The following is a 19,244-nucleotide window of genomic DNA, read 5'->3' as shown; positions in this document are numbered from 1 at the left end:
TGTTATTGACACCAGCAGCACGACCTTGGACCAGGTGGCCAAGTGCTCTGACGTCAGAGTCCTCAGTTATAGGATGAGAGGGAGAGCACATCAGCATTCCCAAGGCTGTGGGAGAACAACCCAGGAAACTTATGCAGCTGATTCTGCACTGCAGCTCAGTTGGGGGACAGCTGAATTAAATAATGGTAGTGGTTCTCTCATGCTCTAACAGTGAAATGGCTGTCGGAGGATTAGGAGTCTATTGTGCCAAGTTGTTTTGACAGTTAGGTGCGGGTCACAGTTTTAGGGTTATTTCATGGTGATAACTAGTTAAAGAGAACCATAATAAATGAGGAGGAGGAGGAAGTCTGAACTGCTCTGGTGAATCAAGGCCTTTATTGAGGGGTAGGCCCGCAGATTAAGAGAGTAGAGGGGGTCAGCTGTTCCGCTCACGCAGCTGTTATGTAAAATGACTGGTAAGGGGGCTCTCCTAAGCTACCTGGGAGAGCTGATAGCAGGAGAACAACTGCCCAGGTGAGGGCAGCGCCTATAATTTCTGCACTCTAGGGGAACTTTGGGGTGATTGGTCCAGACAGCAGGGCCACATGTGGGAGGGTGACCTTGTAGTCCTGGCTGTAGGCCTGTGCCTCCTTCACGGCTAGGCCCAGGAGATTGGCTGCCCGCTGTGCCTGTGCCCATCTCATTGGCTGCCTCTCTGCTTTTCTTTGCAGCACATTCCAACATTTGTACATATTTGCTTCCAAGTCACTTTTCCCACATTCAGACTTCTTTCAAAATTCTTGTTTGTCTCCTGTGAAGAGTAATCCAATTCAGGATTTGTTGACTGCCTCTTAGGTTCAAGACCTTGTGCTACTGACCTCAGACGGTACAAAAGGCAAAGGGAGGTTTTTCCCTAAAGCCCCAGCATATCGTGCAGAGGGAATGGAGAGTAAGACAAGCACACAGGTAACACCAACACACAAAGAACCTGGCAAATGCCACAAGAATAGTGAGTTGTGAAACTATTTTAAGGAAAAGAGGCCACATTTCCTTTTTAAGGCCACGTTTCACATCACAAAGAGTTGATGGAGAAAGTGCATTAGAGATGGGTCTTGAATGGTAAGTTTTCTAGAGGTAGAGAAGGATGGGATAAATATTTAGGGAGGAGCAGTAGTAAAGGCAGGAAAAGGTGGCGCATGTTTGGAGAATGGCAAGCAGTGCCATTTTGTCCCGGCCCTGGGATGAGTAGAAGACCAAGAGGACACAGACGCAGATTTGGGCCATTCAGAGGAAGCACTTACTTCAATTTGCTCAGCAATAAGGGCCCCTGAAGGTTTCTGAGAAAAGGCCACAGATGAGGACTTCAAGAATGCTAACGTAGTTCCAGTGTGTAGACTGGAGAGCCAGATGGACCAGGCTACCTAGTGTGGAGATAATGAGTGGTGGCCCTCAGGACAGGCCACAGGGGCCACCACATGTTGGTACACAGAGTCCAGGAAACCATGGAGTCAGGCTAAGCAGGAGGCGTCTTAAGGTATTCTTCTGCTACTTTTGTTTTTTACTGTTTATTTATTTATTTGGTGGGGGCGGCGGGGGGAGGGACAGTGAGAGAGAAAGAGAGAGAATCCCAAGCAGACTCTGCACTAACGCAGAGCCCGATGTGGGGCTGGATCTCACAAACATGAGATCATGACCTAAGCCAAAACCAAGAGCTTAACTGAACAACCCAAGCTCCCCTCGAGGTGTTATTCTTAAGACTCTAGATAGTATGAGGTAAAAAGCTCTCTGTTTTACATATATCCTTGAGGTCTGGAGAGGTCAACATTTTCCTGTCATACACTGGAAACACAAAATCAAGTTTTCTTCCCAAGTGGGTCTTCTTTCAACATTGACAAATTCACCCTCCTCTAAAATCAACAGCTATTCCACAGGGATCTGTAAGAAAAAAACAAAAAAAACAAAAGTGGTTGAGCTGAAGGCCAGGGTAGCCTGCCTTCTTCTGCCTCAAAGCTTCTAAACCGCCCCTGAGTGTGGATGATTATATTCTTCCATGTTACAGTTTCCTTGCTCCTGCCCCTGTGCTCTCGGTTCTGTTCTTCCCTGCTTCTTACACCGTCTGGGAGGTCTCCCTCTTGAATGGCTCCATCCCTCCAACATCCATCTTGCTCCTGCTCCCTACATTCCTCCCGCTCCAAACCACCATCTCTCACTGCTACCACATAAGAATCTCCTCACTGTCTGCTTGTGCCCTTGTACCTTTCGTGGCCCCACCCTTTAAGCCATAGCCAGACCTCTAGAGTGATCCTGTTCAGAGTGAAGTAACACCATGTAACTGTCTTGTTTCAACCCTCCAAAGAGCACGCCCCCACAGGCTAACATCCAAAATCCTTAGCTTGGCCTATGTGGTTCTTCATGACCTCGCCCCTGGCTCCCCCTTTCCCTTGTTCTGTAGCTACTCTGGCCTCCTTTTTGTTCTAATACCTACCAAGCATGTGCCAGACTGTCTTGGCCCTTACTTTCCCCTCTGCCTAGAATGTTGTTCTTCAGATATTATTATGGCCCACTCCCTCACTTTAGGGTTATGTTAATGCCACCTCCTCAAAGAGGCCTATTTGGACCACCTTGTCACTATCTGTCCACTTACCCTGCTTTGTTTCTCTTGGTAACATTGACCACGATCAGTCTTTGTGTAATGTCTGTCTTCTCCAGCAGGATGTAAGTTCGATCAGCATAGGGTCTCTGTTTGGCCCACCTCCGTTTGTTCAGGGCCTGGATAAAAGCTAGGTTCTCAATAAATACTTGTTGAATGAATGAATGTGGAGATCCTCTTTCTAGAAAATACTACTTTGGCTCTGCTTCTGTTTCTTGGTCCTCATTTGCTGTGGTCTTTGAAGGTTGTGACAACACTATGGCCTTGCCCCTTGCCCCTTAACCAGCATGGAGCTAAATGTTTCTCTTCCTCCATATCAGACCATTTGTGATACTTTCATGGACATCCTAAATTTAAATTCGCCCTAAGATTTACTCTTTACTCTCTTTCTCTCCCTCCCTCTTCCTTTTCTCTATCTTCATCTCTCATCTTTGTGCAAGATGATACCCTAGTATTACTTTCAGCCTACACCTCTCTAAACGTCAGTCCTTCCAGTGCCTACTGGGCATCCTGATGGCACCTCATATTTCATATACTCAAAAATGTCTTCTTCCTCCTCACCACTATCTTCTTTGGCTCCCAAGTTAGGAGTCTTAGAATCATTTTTTTTATTCCTCCTTAAGACTCCCTTTCCTAGTAGCTACCAGTATCACTGGATCTTCCTTCTAAATGGCTTTTACATCTCTCCAGCTATTTCCATTCCCACAACCACCACCTTGGTATTACCTTTGCCTGCCTGGCCAGAACCAGTTCTGATGGTTCCCTTCCTGCTTGTAGGCCCTTATTTAAGGGCCTTGTGTCTCTGCTTCAAAAAGTCCCTCTAGGCTCTGGGCCAGTTAGCTTCACCTCACTGATGACTATGCATTTTCAGTCCAGGTTTGGCTTCCTACTTGTCCTTGCACTGCCCAAGGCTCCCGATCCTGTTCTTAACTGCATGTCTGGAGGCCATGTAGGCCAGACCCACTCATTTCACAGCCTAGGCCCAGCTTCCATTTCCTGAGACAATGAAATTTAAGGTTACCCCTTCACCAGCCCCCTGCCTCCATTCTCCCCTCCTCATCCTTAGTTTCAAATAAAAGTCAGAATCATTTTCGAAAGAGTTGCTTTAAGCCTTGGCTACCCTACTAAAAAATTAATGGCTCTCTATTTCCTATAGAATGAAGACCAAATTCCTTAGCCTGAAAGTCAAGCTTGATTGTGGTCTACCTTTTTAGCCACAGAATTCCTAAAATAGACCTAAGATGCAAATGCGTAGAGGGGCTGGGAAGGCAATGGAAGTGAATAATATATGGGTCCTGTATAACATGATAAGGAGTGGTAGAGACTGTGGCAAAGTGGAGAGCACATGTCCTGTTTAAAAAAATTGTTTTAATGTCCGTTTATTGTTGAGAGCGAGAGAGACAGAGTGCGAGCAGGGGAGGGGCAGAGAGACAGGGAGTCACAGAATCCAAAGCAGGATCTGCGCTCTGAGCTATCAGCACAGAGCCTGACACGGGGCTCAAACTCACCAGTGCAAGATCATGACCTGAGCCAAAGTCAGACGCTTAATCAACTGAGCCGCCCAGGGCCCCAGAGCATGTGTCCTGTTTAGAGAATAGAGTCAGATTCTGCCATGAAGGAATTTGAGCATATTTTGATTATTTAACAGAAGCTTGGAATCTGGGGTTTTAGGCAAAATTTCTGGAGTTTCTAAATGTTGGCCCAAAATATATATAAATATAAATATGGCATAGTAAAAATCGTATCTGCAGGCTGGATTCAGTCACAGAGCCACCAGTTTGGAATTCAGCCTCTGTATCACCTAAACCAGCCCAAAGCTCTTGACCTATACTTATTAAACAGTAATAATAGCAATAAGCAAGTGTTAGAACAGTGTTAAAGATCTAGTTCCAAACCAGGACCTTGTCTTTGGTATAATCAGAAGGATAATTAGAATGGTGGTAATATTTTCATGATAAGTCAATGGCATTTGCTGCCCTGTTAGTGTACAACCTAAAACCATCCTGGAGCACCAGCAGCAACGGCCCAATTTATGAAAGCACAGACAGAGCATTTCCCAGACTGGTGTAAGATACATAAGAAATGCTTGTTGTAGTAAATGGGTATAAGACACCATTCTTCAAAGAGTCTGTGTTCTAAACATTTGTTTGTCAGGATTTTGTTTTCAACACAGTCCCAGAAACAATGATATAAGTGGGACCACAGAAGTGATACTGCCAATGGATTATTTTACATTTGCAGTGAAAAGAGTAGCAAAGAAGGCTGGTGCAGATGTATGGTGTGGTGGTCCAACCCCACAAACTTCCTCTGTCCTAGTGGCCCTGGTCAGAAATAAACCTCTGATAGACAGGCCTTCAAGGAGGAGCATGGACACAAGGGTTGGGTAGGGTGGTTGATAAGAGTGCCAGCCTCTGATCTGAGACTTCCCAAGTCCCTCTAACCTGGACTTGTCAGCACTGCCCCAGGAATGGCCCTTCTTTGAGGCTGGGGGCTTTGGGGTTTGCCTAGAAGTAAAGAAGGTAAGAGCACAAATGTGGGGAACATCCTTCTAGCTGTACTAGAACTGAAAGGGGCCACAGGACAAGGCAGTTTTCCTTCCTGTCAGGGGCACTAGTGCTGTGAGGTTGAGAGTGGGAAGGGAGCCACACTTGGAAACGTCTCCAACTTATTCAGGTCAAGGGTCCCTCTCACCTCCCCACTCCTCCCAGTCCTGCCTCTCCCTAGGAGCAGGCTGGAGGCATTTCCTTTACCTAGTATTTCACTCTTTCTCCAGAAGTTCAGCAAGTGGAGCTGACAGCACCCCAGGGGACTCCTACCATTTCCTCCGTCTCCAGGGAGATGCCTCCTGAATGAAAGGATCTAAAAAGAGATACACACACATTTATATATACGCCTTCCTGTTCTCTCAAGCACCAGAATATTTTCTGCTCTGGGCTCCCACACTCCACAGCCTCATTATCTTCTCTGAGATTTTTCTCTCCTTCCTCATACCACTGCCTCTGCTGCCACCCCCACCACACACACACACACACACACACACACACACACACACACACAGTTTCTGCTGTTATCTTTGAAGGCTAGGAGAGCTACTAAGAAGAGAGAAGTGTTTCTAGAGCTTCATCTACCTCACAATTTGTTCTCAGCCTCACTGTGTGAATATTGAGGCTATTCCCAGAAGTGCTGGAAGGAATATTTTTCTTTCCCCTCCCCTGTTCACTACCTTCTCCTAATCGATCAGTGAGCCCACAACTCATTTCAAGGTTTCTATTTCAACCTAACTTTCTTCAGTCAAGACAGCACAAAAACTTCCAGCTCCTTTTCCTCCTCCTCCCTCTCCTACCCTTTGCTCTACTCTCCCATCCCCCTAGTTTGGGAGACTCTCTGGCTTTTCTATTTTTTGCCATTGACGAAATTTAAAGCTAACAGTAAGACACCACAGGATGTTCAAAAAGTCAGATGCAGGGGCACCTGGGTGGCTCAGTCGGTTGAGCATCCGACTTCGGCTCAGGTCATGATCTCACGGTCTGTGAGTTCGAGCCCCGCATCGGGCTCTGTGCTGCCAGCTCAGAGCCTGGAGCCTGCTTTCGATTCTGTGTCTCCCTCTCTCTCTGCCCCTCCCCTGCTCATGCTCTGTCTCTCTCTCTGTCAAAAATAAATAAACATTTTAAAAAATTAAAAAAAAGTCAGATACATTTGTTTGTAAACAGTATTTTAGTTACTTTTCAAATAATATGCTAAATGTTTTTCTTCAACCTCCAAACCCCTCCTCAGGTGAAGCATCTCTAAATGTAATGCAGTGGGTCCAACTGTTAATCTGAAAAGTGCAATAAAAACAGAGTATCCAAAAATCTGGAAACCGAGATAAAATTGTGTATTTATTGTACTTGTTTAGATTAACAGTTAAGCCCTCTGTTGTAAATGGAGAGATTCCTCACCTGAAATGTAGCTGTAGCTGAAAACAGAAATGTAAGTTTCTCCTGTGCTTTCTGACATGACAAACACCTCGCATATTTCCCTGTGATTTAAAAAACTTAACAAGCGGACCATATGATTAGTACACATTCCCCTTACAGTCTTTGGAGCTAAATGGATTAACATAAGAGCTATTTATCTACATGTAAATCCTCCCATGAGGATGACCAATTCAGATTCAGAGTAAGCTTATAATATATTTATCAGGATATACCAAAAATAAAGATGATTGTGAATTTTGCATTTTAATGAAATTCTGAAGCCTCCAACGAGAAGCTGAGTAGAAAAGGGTCATAGTGTCCTATTTCTCCTTTTCTCTAAAAATAGAATTCCTTTTATGAAATATTCTATCTGTATTATACAATAAATCTAAATAAGTGAGGGAGAATTTGTGCTCAAAATGTTGTCACCTCAGCAGAGCTAACTGTGCATTGACCCTGTTCCCTTCTAGCTCTGGTGAATAATTGCAATGAGTGCATTTTCCCATTTTCAATTAAAACTATCTCAGAAGCATGTTCTATGTTGCTGTGTAGTCCTTGTAATTTGAATTTTAATACCTACACCATATTTTTAATTATTCCCCTGCTATTGGGCACTTATTTTGTAATCTTTTCCATAACAATTAACACTGTGGCTAATCCTTGTTTATTTAGCTTTTTCCCTTAGGGATTATTTCTTCAGAGGTAGGATTAAGTAAAGGTCAAAAGCCTAGATGTGAGGGGTTTTTTATTTCACCCAGGAACCAACAGGCTCTGAGCGCCCCACCCATGGTCTCCCACCTTTCCCATCAGAGACAGACAACTCTCCATCAGAGGTTTATCAAGTGGCTGCAGTCCCCCCCGCCCCACCAGAATGCCGCGACAAGCTCAGAGTTCTTTCAGAAATATATAGGCTTAAGCATTCTGACCTTTCACCCCATGAGCTTGCTATATGTTGCCACCACGTGATTCTCGACAAAAAGTAATACCAGTACTATCAGATTATAACAATTTCACTGAAAGAATGAAAAGTGACCAAGTAATGACATTTAGAAAGTTGTATGCCCCTTTAAACAATGTAAAATGGTTCTCATTGTTTTAATTTGTATTTATCTTTTACATTAGTGAGATTGAACTAGTTTTCATGTACTTGTTTACTAGTTATATCCTCTTGAATGAAACATCTATTTCTTTCCCCAGCTCATTTACTTGCAAGAATCTAATATTTTTTGTATGAGCATTTTATAAAACACAGATTTTAAGCCTTTTAAATATATGCTAATATTTTCCAGTTTATTTTTTCTTTTTGATAGAATTCTAATATTGTGTTAATAAGCTATACTCACCTCTAATTTCATAGCATTGTTTCAGAAAGCTTTGAATATAGATTTTGGTTCAAAGGGCAATTTGGTTTTTATAAATCACTGGCATACAGGTTTCCAGAGGAAATAATAATAAATTGTCAAGTGTTGGATTTTTATGACATGCCAGGATTAAATGATGGAAATATCTGTGGTCACTGCTAAATGTAGTAAACTCTTTTTTCTTGGACCATATAAACAGAATAATCAATACAGACTGGGACTTGAGGGAACCTCAATATAGGTAACAGGGTTGGGGCCTTTGGAATGTAGAGAGACAGGAGCTGGGCTTTCTTGGGATGACATGAGATAAGGTCATGTGATATGGGATGGACAGATGAGGTGTGGACTGGGAAGAACCGAGTTAAGAGGAATTTCTCTCCTTTCCATATCCAACCTCTTGCTGATCGCCAGATCAGATTTCCATAGGAAGTAGTCATTTACAAATATTTTTAGGGTCTCCCTTCATTTCCTTTCTCCTTGCTATATTCCTTCCCAAACTCGATCACTCCTTCCTTTTCCTTTTCTTATGGCAGGATAGCACAATTACAATGGGGTCAGCAAAGCTGGATCCAGGCCCTGCCATTTGATTATTACTTGGCTTTTGCCACATTACTCTCTGATCCTCAGTTTCCTCTTCAGTAAAATGGAAACAATAATAGTACTTATTTCTGGAAAGTTGTTAATGAAGATTAAAAGAGAAAGTGTTTGAATGCTTAACACAGTGTGGTAGACTATTTTATTCACAAATAAAATAGTGAAATGAAGTAAATGAAGTATGAATAGAGGTGACATATGACACTTTGAGGCAGAAAATTTAAGAGCCAGTACACAGTTTGCCATGTTTTCTCTCTGCCATAATGACCAGCAGTCCTCCAGACAGAAACTGTTCTATCCCTCTAAAGTCTCAAACAGGACACAGAATAGTCACAGTCAACATGCAGTGGGCATGTAACATGAGCAAGAAAAAAATCTTTGTGACAAGTTTCAAACCACTGGCCTTTGGAGGTTGCTTGTTATCACAGCCTAACCCAGCCTATATCGATTGATAAATATAGTATATGGCATATTGTAAGAGCTTATATAATGACTGGTGAGCTGTTAGCCAATGTCCAGTGCTCAGACAGGCCTAAAGGACATTTGGGTTCTGACCAGCCAGAATGGAGTGTCCTTGATCACACATAATAACAGCTTCAAAATACACAAAGTAAGAACTAATAGAACTTCAAGGAAAAATAGGGAAATCCACAATTACAGTCAGATATTTCAATACTTCTATCTCAATCAGTTGAACAAACAGAAAATCAATAAGGGCATAGAATAACAACCAACTTGAACAACAACCAACTTGATCCACTTGGAATTTACAGACTATTCCATCCAACAATGGCAAAATACACATTCTTTTCAAGTGCACACAGAACAATTATCAAGATAAACTATATTCTAGGCCATTTAACAAGACTTAATTAAAATCATTCAGTATATTCTCTGACTACAAAGGAATTAGAAATCAATAAAAGAAATATATCTGGAAAATCCCTAAATATTTGGAAATTACACACTTCTAAGCCTATATATCAACAAACACAGGAGGATTAGAAAACATCTTGAACAGTATGAAAATGAAACCAGAACACAGAGAAATTTGTGGGTGCAGCAAAAGCAGTGCTTGGAAGGAGATCTATACCTTAAAATTTTATATTACAAAAGAAGAAAGGTCTAAAATCAAGAATCAAAGCTTTCAACTTAAGCTGTAAGAAGAGAATTTAAACCAAAGTAAGCAGAAGGAAAATAAATAATATTAAGAGAAATAATAAAATAGAACACAAACAAAAGGGAAAATCAATGAAACCAAAATCTGGTTCTTTGAAAAGATCAATGAAATCAATAGACAAGAAGACACGGATATTAGAAATCAAAGAAGGAACATCACTACAGATTATATAAATAGTAAAAGCATAATAAAGTAATATGAACAACTTTATCAATATATTTGACAACTTAAATGAACAAATTCCTTAAGACACAATCAATGTTGATTCAAGAAGAAATAGAAAACCTGTTTAACTTCATATCTGTTAAAGAAGTTGAATTCCTAATATCTATTTTAAAAATTGAAGTCTTGGGGCACCTGGGTGGCTCAGTTGGTTGAGCATCTGACTTCGGCTCAGGTCATGGTCTTACAGTTTGTGGGTTTGAGCCCTGCGTCAGTCTCTGTGCTGAGGGCTCAGAGCCTGGAGCCTGCTTTTTATTCTGTGTTTCCCTCTCTTTCTTGCCCCTCCCCTTCTCATGCTCTCTCTCTCTCAAAAACAAACATTAAAAAAAAAAACTTAAATAAACAAGTAAATAAAAATAAAAATTTAAGTCCTAATCTGAGCCCAAGTCTAGACACAGATAGATCTACTAGTGAATTTCCTCAAACATTTCAGGAAAAATATAAACAATATAAACCCCTTCAAAAAATAGAAGGCAGGAAGGAATATGTCTTAACTGATTTTACAAAGCCAGCATTACTAATATCAAAACTTGTTAAAGATATAAGAAAAACACTGACCAGTATCACTCATGAATGCACATGCAAACATCCTTAGCAAAATATTAGCAAATTGAATCCAGCAGTGTTAAAAATTATACTATATCATGATCTAGTAAGGTTTATCCTTGGAAAAGGAGGTTGATTTGAAGTTCAAAAACTGATAAATGTAATTCACCATATTAACAGAATAAAGGGCAATACAATATGATCATCTCAATAGGTAGAGAAAGCATTTGATAAATGTTTCACTTATAATAAAATCTGTTAGCAAATCAGGAGCAGGGAAGTTACTAAAGCTGAGTAAGGACATCTACAAAAGTCTACAGTTGACTGCATGAGAAAACATGGGAAAAAAACTTTAAACCTGGGATAGGCAAAAATTTCTTAATAAGAGAAAATCATAAAAAATGAAAAAACTGAACTTCACTGAAATAAAAAAAACTCTGCTCTGAGACAATATTAAAGAAATAGATAAGCCCCAAACTGGAAGAAAATATTTGCAAAATGCACATTTCACAAAAGACAGGCATCCAAAATATGTAAAGAACTCCTAAAACTCAATAGTATGTAGGTAAAAGAATCCAATGAAATAAGGAGCAAATGATTTGAACAGATACTTGACAAATGAAGATCCATAAATGGACAGTAAACACATGAAAAGATGCTCCATATGATTAGCCTTCAGGGAAGTGCAAAGTAAAACCACAGTGGGTCACCACTATACACCCATTAGAAAGGCTAAAATTAGAAAGACTGAAATACCAACAGTTGGCAAGGGCATGGAGCAATTAGAGCTGCCATACATTGCTAGTGGGAACATAAAATGCTATAAATGCTTTGAAAAATAATTGGGCGGTTTCTTAAAAAGTTAAACATTCACTTACCATACAACCCATGAATCCCATTCACAGTTATTTACCCAAGACAAATGAAAACATGTATCAGTATACATCTGTACATGAATGTTTGCAGCAGCTTTATTCATAGTATTCAAAGCTGCAAACCCAAGTATCTAGCAACAGATGAACTGATAAGTTATATCCACACAAAAGAATATTACTCAGCTATTAAAAGGAACTAACACATGCAACACTATCAGTCGTCTCAAACAGTATCAGAGCAAAAGAAAGTAGACATAAAAGAGTGCATATATACGATTCTATCTTTATGAAATTCTTTTTTTTTTTTTTAACGTTTATTTATTACTGAGAGACAGAGAGACACAGAGCGTGAGCAGTGGAGGGGCAGAGAAAGAGAGAGACACAGAATCTGAAGCAGGCTCCAGGCTCTGCAGAGCCCGACGTGGAGCTCCAACTCACAAACCATGAGATCATGACCTGAGCCGAAGTTGGTCACTTAACCAATTAAGCCACCCAGGTGCCCCTATGAAATTCTAATAAGGCAAAATCTATAGTTACAGAAAGCACATTAGTGGTTGACTAAGGAGTTGGGGGTGAGGGAGTCTGGACTGAAAACAAGTACAAGGGAACATCTTATCGTGATGAAAATTTGTGGTTTCTTGACTGTGGGTGTAAGCATGGTTGTATTTGCTTGTTAAAATTCATTAAACCATTACTTAGGTGCATTTTATGGGAATTATACACCAATAAAATTTATCTTGTAAAAAGTTACAGGTAGGGGTGCCTGGGTGGCTCAGTTGTTTGAACATCCAGCTCTTGCTTTCGGCTGTTATTATCCTGGGGTCATGGGACTGAGCCCCGTGTTGGGCTCTGTGATGAGCTTGGAGGCTGCTTACAATTCTCTCTCTCCCTCTGCCCCTCTCCCCTGCTTGCTCTCTCACTCTTTTTCTTTTTCTTTTTCTTTTTTTTTTTTTAACGTTTATTTATTTATTTATTTATTTTTTTAATTTTTTTTTTTCAACATTTTTAATTTATTTTTGGGACAGAGAGAGACAGAGCATGAACGGGGGAGGGGCAGAGAGAGAGGGAGACACAGAATCGGAAACAGGCTCCAGGCTCCGAGCCATCAGCCCAGAGCCTGACGCGGGGCTCGAACTCACGGACCCCGAGATCGTGACCTGGCTGAAGTCGGACGCTTAACCGACTGCGCCACCCAGGCGCCCCTAACGTTTATTTATTTTTGAGACAGAGAGAGAGCATGAACGGGGGAGGGTCAGAGAGAGGCAGACACAGAATCTGAAACAGGCTCCAGGCTCTGAGCTGTCAGCACAGAGCCCGACGCGGGGCTCAAACTCACGGACCGCAAGATCATGACCTGAGCCGAAGGTCATGTATATATACATGTATATATATATATACACACATATATATATACATGTATATATACATATATATACACACACACATATATATATATACACGTGTATATATATATATGTGTGTATATATATATATATATGTATTTAGTGGATGAACTGTTTCATGAATAAACACTTATTGAACATGCTGCATAAAATATACAGTGATACTGTTTGGAGTGATAGAAAGGTTTTGATGATGGTTGCACAACATTGTGAAGGCAGTAAATGCCACTGACTTATATGGTTAAAACATATCATTTTAATGATAATAGGAGATAAAATTTATACATACTCCTAATGAAAAAGAACCTACAGCTTTGGATTTCAGCTCTGCAGAGGCTATATATAATCTCAGAAGAGTCACTACAGTTCTTTTGTCTGTGGCTAAAATGTAGAGGAAGATGTTCATTTTTAGTGTCCTTTACAGTCTTAAGATGGGGATGTTTGTGGAACATCTTGACAGAAAAAGTAAAAATCTGTATTCCTTGTGTGGTGCATTAATAATCAAAAAAGCTTGATCTATCAAGCATTTGTCTAGTCAGATAAAATTTCCACCAACTGAACTATAGCTTACTTCCCACACTAAAGCTATAAAAATATAGGAGATTCAGCACCTGTTAGTAAAATTATGAATTGAAACATCTTGAGTTCCGGTGTTAAATTGTTCAGTATAACTATATGATTAGCATTCCTCTTCTTCTTTAGAACTTATGTAACATGATTTGCTTGCTTATCTTGAATAGTTCCCTAAAAATACCAATTTTGTTGATATGGTCAGTTTTTAAGAAATGTTCTCAAAGTGACAAGTTGACAAGTATCATTAGTTTATTTCAGATACTTACAGCACTTGAATGAGTGTTCATTTTATGGATATAAAACATTTACATGTTTCTCCTTCCCTTAGTGGAAATTGCTTAAGAACTAATAGTGTCTAAAAATGATTAAAATAACCTAACAAGTACAGAGGAAAAAGAGGTTTAGTGGTTAAATTAGTTTTGATGAATACATACTATTACTTCCTATCCTAAGAACAGAATAAAAAGATACCCAATAGTTTACTCTAGAGGAAAGTTTTACTCCTTTACTCCCTTTCCATTTCCTTCTCTACTGCTGCATGGCAACCATTGGAGAAAGGCATGTGAGATTCCACGGTGGCATCTGCCCTGATGTAGAGCAGTGTTCTGGCGTCTATTATTTTTTGGCTCCAGTAGACTACCTAAACTTCCATTACCTTATTATCAAAATACCACGATGATGAGTTTCTCTCCCCCAAAGAATCCAATTCACTTTACAGTTAATAATCAGCAAAGAGCCACAGGGAGATTTTTTTGAAGAAAAGATAAATGAACCATGTGTATTATTTTCTTTACATAGGCTAAAGCTTTGAATAGAATACCAGGTGGGAGTTTGCAAGATATTTTAAATATTTCAAAAACCCCAGTAAAAATTTTAATAATACTAAAACAAAGCTACCTGGCCCTACTTTGGCTTCCAATTTTCATAGCATGCTGGTTAAATGCTCTAAATAGGGGTTATATATGTCTAACTAGAAGTGGAAAAGTAAATTATTACATGATGAATGTAGTTTGTTTACTAGACAGATGTTTTTAAAAATATGAGGTCCTTATAGGAAGAGTATAATGAATCAAATCCTTATGATGAAAATGATGGGAATCAGGAGTCTATACTAACCATTTGGTAAGTAGTCCTCTTTCTTTACTGCTGCTGTGTAAGTGGGTATTTATTATTTGTGATTTATACCCTAACTTTTTCTGAAAGCATTTAAATTGTCCCATGCTGGCTAAATAGTCTTTCAATATTTTGGTTACTTTCTTAACTGCCCAATGAGGGGATGGTAGAATACCTAAGGAAAAGGAGGACCAACTTGGATGTCTCTCTGAACTTCATTCTGTTTTTCTTTTTTTCTTTTTTTAATGTTTGTTTATTTTTGAGAGAGGGAGAGAGAGAGAGACAGAGTGCAAGCAGAAGAGGGCAGAGAGAGAGGGAGACAAAGAATCTAAAGCAGGTTCCAGGCTCTGAGCTGTCAGGACAGAGCCTGACGTGGGGCTTGAACTCACAAACCGTGATATCATGACCTGAGCTGAACTTGGATGCTTAACCGACTGAGTCACCGAGGCATCCCTGAACTTCATTCTGTTTTTCTAACAGGCATTTTATGGCACAGAGTAAGTGGTTTCACCTTGTCCCACTCACTAACCAATGGGTTGTTGGAGGAATTTTCAGGTCAGATCCATTTGTTGCCCTATTTCAGGAAATACTTACTGAAAGCCTACTCTATGTCAATCCCTGTACCTAATATCGAGTGTAATTAGGTGAAGGGAATACACATTAAAGAAGTAGGCAGAGTGTTCAGGAAAGGGAACAGTTTATGCAAAGTCCTCAGGCAGGAAAGAGCTAGGCTGGTCTGGGGAACAGAAAGAACAGCAGATTTAAGTTCTGTGGGTGCAGGAGAGCACAGAATGAGATGAGCTTGGAGAGGCTAGCAAAAGCCAAAGCATGCATGGCCTTGTAGGCTATATTTGGAAGCTCTTAAGAGTTTACTCTCTGACTGTTCTGGATGAAGAGACTGGCGTTGAGGTAAAGGTGGTAAGAAGTGTATCAGAGAAATCAGTTTGGGGACCAGGTGTTGGCTTAGACCAAAGTAGTCTAAGGGAGATAAAGAGAAGTACATTTGACATTTATTGTGAAGGTATGAATCATTAGGTTTATGGATGGATCAGCTGTAGGAGATGAGGGAAACAAAGAAGTTTCTGGCTTGGGCAATTGCATGAAATAGAATATCATTTATTGAATTGGGAAGACTGGGGAAGAACAGGTTGAGCTGGGAGGAGTTGAAAGGGAATTAAGAGTTTGGTTGGGGCTATAGTATGTCTGGAATGCCGAGAGTCATTGAGAGAGATGTCAAATTAGTAATTACTATTTACAAGTCTGGAGCCTATTTGATATATGGTTGATCAACATAGACTGATGGTATTTAAAGATATGTTAGAGGAACTCCATATTTTAGAGATTGAAGAGGAAAATGTAAGGAGACAGAGAGGAACAGGGAAAGGAAGTGGAAAAGAAACCACAATGTGTAATATACCAGAGGTCATGAAAGGAGAATGGTCAGGTGAGAAGTATGCAGCTTGATACTACTGGGCTGGGAGCATGAGGAGAGTAAAGTGACTATTAGACTGGATGCCACAAGGGTCATGGAGGTCTTAAGCAGGCAGTTTCAGGAATGTGAAGGATACTGAAGACAGACTGGAGAGCAGGTGAGATGGAACAGTTGCATTTGAGAAAGTACAAGCACATAACTCTTTGGCAGTTTCGGAGAGCATATAAAAAGGGAATTTGGGGTGCCTAGGTGGCTCAGTTGGTTGAACATCCAACTTTGGCTCATGTCGTGATCTCAAGGTTCGTGAGCATGAGCCCCGCATCAGGCTCGTTGCTATCAGTGCAGAGCCCACTCCGGATCTTCTGTCCCCCCACCCTTTCTGCCCCTCCCCTGCTTGTGCTCTCTCAAAAATAAATAAACACTTAAAGAAAAGGAAATTCAAGAGGAGACAGATATGGGGGAGGCAAACGGGGCTGAGATGCACTAAGGTTTTAGGTATGGTGAGTTTCACGTAGCTGCAGAGCATCCAAGTGAAAATGTCTAGTAGAAGGCAGGATTATGACTGGAGAGAGTTTGAAACCATGTATGTGCAAAGTTGGGCAAGAATCTCTGGCCCAGATGCCTTTTTAATGAACCCTGCTCATGTTTAAGGTCTGAAGTAAAAGATTTAGCACATAATCCCTCTTTTGAACGTTCATCTTGGACTACTCAGCTCACCTAGTAACTATTCTATCCTCTCTCTAGAATCTGCAAGCCACCTTAGTCCTTTACTTGGCCCTTTGGGGTTTTTCTGTAAACTAAATTTCTAGAGGGAGCATTTCTAGGCTGCAAGGTATATCTTGAACCAACCTCTTGGTTGAATCACCCTCTTAGGGACTGTGGCAGGCTTTAGATAGCTTAATGAGATATGCTGTGAATGGAACTTTGTCTTTCCTGGAGTCAGTTAGTGTGAGCTCTTGGGCCATGGAATGGCCCAAGATTTTCTTTCAATATTGGGAAAAAGAGAAGAACTATGAGAATCAGAGGATGGGAGGGCTTTTGGAAATGGAAGCCATTACATACAACTGCCAAGAAGTTTTTCAGCCCTTTAATGAAGACTGTTTAAGATTCCTCATGGGAATGCTTTCATGTGAGAGCAGCGCATGAGTATATTTTATAGGCTTCTTTTCCTTTTTTTCAAAATAACTTTCACATACACCTACTCTAATAAGTTACCGTCTTGTATGAACTGATTCAATTGTCAATAATAATTGTAGAAGCCAGTGTGGGGGCTCAAAACTCCAACAAGAACACAAAGTATATTGTATTTCAGCTTAAGTAGGTGGAGAAGCAGTGAACTTTTTCTTGTTCTAGTGACATCCATTGACTTATATATGGTTTCTCTGTGTCCTGAAACTGTAAGTTCAGTAGAAAGGGGCAGGGACACATCATGGGCAGAATGTAAGAGATGATTTATAGCACATCAAAAAAGGAATATCTCATTGCATTAGTTTCCTACGGCTGCCACGATAGTGTCATAAATGGGTGGCTTAAAACAACAGAAATGTATGGTCTCCCAGTTCTGGAGGTCAGGACCCCAAAATCAAGGTGTCACCATGGCCTTGCTTCTTTTGAAACTTGTAAGAGGATCCTTCTTTTCCTCTTTCTAGCTCCTGGTAGTTGGCCAGAAACCTTTGATATTCTGTAGTTTACAGCTGTGTAACACCAATATCTGCTTTCATCATCACATGGCATTCTGTGTCTTTACATGGCCATCTTTTTTTTTTTTTTAAGGACACCACTTATGTTGGATTAGGGGCGTACCCTACTCTAGTATTACTTTATCTTAACTACATCTATTTCTAAATTTTTGTGGTGCTATTTCCAAATAAGTTTACATCCTAAGGTACTAGAGATTAGGACTGCAACATATCTTTTTTTTTGAGGAGACACAAGTCAACACCTAACACTCACAAATTTTCACAAGAGAGCTGAAGGGAAGGAAAGAGGGAGGGAGGAAAGTGGTAACTATGGATAATGAGTTAGGAGGCTATTGTCTCCATTACTGTTTCCAGACCACCACTTTCTTACCCATAAAAGGGCAACAAAAAATTGCATCCTAGGGGCCCCTGCTATTTGGCTAAACTACCCTCTCTTCCTTTCTTATGGTAGATACTGTTATATACTAACCAGTTACTTCTCTCCACTAAATATTGGGTGGTGGTTCTCAAACTTTGTTGTCTATTCCACATCACCTGGGAACTTAGTAAAAATAGATAGAAACCCTGGCCGTATCTTACTTCAACAAGACTGTCTCTTTCAATGGCCCTCAAGGTGATTCTAATACACTCCTAAGTTTAAGAACCACTTGCACAAAGCTTGTAGTCTTTCTACCCCAACATTTGGCATTCATAAAGATGACTCATCCAACACCAGACCTCTCATTTCTTGGCCTCTTCACCCTCAATGACCTTCTATTCCACTCCTTCACAGCCTGCCCCACCCACAGCCACACTCTGGACCTTGCCAGCATTATCTCACTAATCTGGGCTAATCAGTATTACAGTGAATGAGCTGCAACTCTAGAGGGCAGAATTATAAGGTGAGTTCCTTTTTGCTCCCAATTGCCCTTTCAACTCCCTCTCTAAGCTAGTTTTTGTTTTGTTTTCCTTGTTACTAGAGCAGACCACTAACTTTTCTGGCTTTCAGGTTATAAAAATTCTTCTTGGAACTCTCAGTCACAAGAAAAGTCTCAGTGCAATCATTAAAATGTTCAATAGAATTTGAACCATCTTCAAAGCTAAAGCTCCTCTCCTCCCTCATCTTGTTCCTGCTGCTCGATGAAAAGCCTGTGGAGGGAGAGAGCTTCTCTTTCCTCTCCATCCTATTCCAGTTCAACTGCCTCTGTATCCTCCCGGATTGGATCAAGAGGAGAGAGGAGAGGTTGTGGTTTCACTTGATTGGCACAGACACAATCCATCATTGCAGCCTTTGGGATGGCAGAATCCCATTGTTGACTCTTTCCTTTGGCTATTTTTTGTGAGTTTTGAAGAGATATTTCCCACTTGGATCACTCCAGTAAGCTGCCATGATGGAGGCAATGTCTCTCACCTCCCACTGACCTACAATTTCTTCCTCAGCCCCTGGCCATCTTGTGGCCACTCCCTCAAGCTAGTCATGCAACCTGAGATAGCTCCAGACTGGCTCCTCCCATAGCCCTGCATCTGACCCAGGAGAAATACTCACTTTCCCCTTGCCCAGCTGCTGGTGGATGTGTGTAGCCTGCTCCCAACACAGCTTTACATACTGCCCTCCCCTCAATCCCATCCTGCCACCACACATACCTAATTTGGTAAGAGCTTCTCTTACCAGCCCTTACAC

At 40.8% G+C, this 19,244-nt stretch overlaps 1 long non-coding RNA gene across 3 annotated transcripts in view; it reads right to left on the bottom strand.

Moving 5' to 3' along the window:
• Positions 1–1,159: 1,159 nt before the first annotated feature.
• LOC125921219 (uncharacterized) overlaps positions 1,160–19,244 on the bottom strand; it is a 32,874-nt gene continuing 14,789 nt past the window's right edge. Inside the window, exons 5-8 of one of the 3 annotated variants that reach the window (XR_007457343.1) lie at positions 5,380–5,488; positions 4,138–4,212; positions 2,624–2,748; positions 1,160–1,914 (exon numbers count right to left, since the gene is read on the bottom strand). This is a non-coding gene — a long non-coding RNA (uncharacterized LOC125921219). Of the gene's footprint in view, positions 1,915–2,623; positions 5,489–19,244 lie in introns of all 3 variants that reach the window. The other 2 variants (XR_007457342.1, XR_007457341.1) reach the window with 2 other exon arrangements.

Source organism: Panthera uncia, chromosome C2 (assembly GCF_023721935.1).
Source record: "Panthera uncia isolate 11264 chromosome C2, Puncia_PCG_1.0, whole genome shotgun sequence".
Classification (NCBI taxonomy): Eukaryota; Metazoa; Chordata; class Mammalia; order Carnivora; family Felidae; genus Panthera; species Panthera uncia.
The sequence above is the reverse complement of the archived record's forward strand: the minus strand, read 5'-3'. Positions and strand labels throughout refer to the sequence as shown.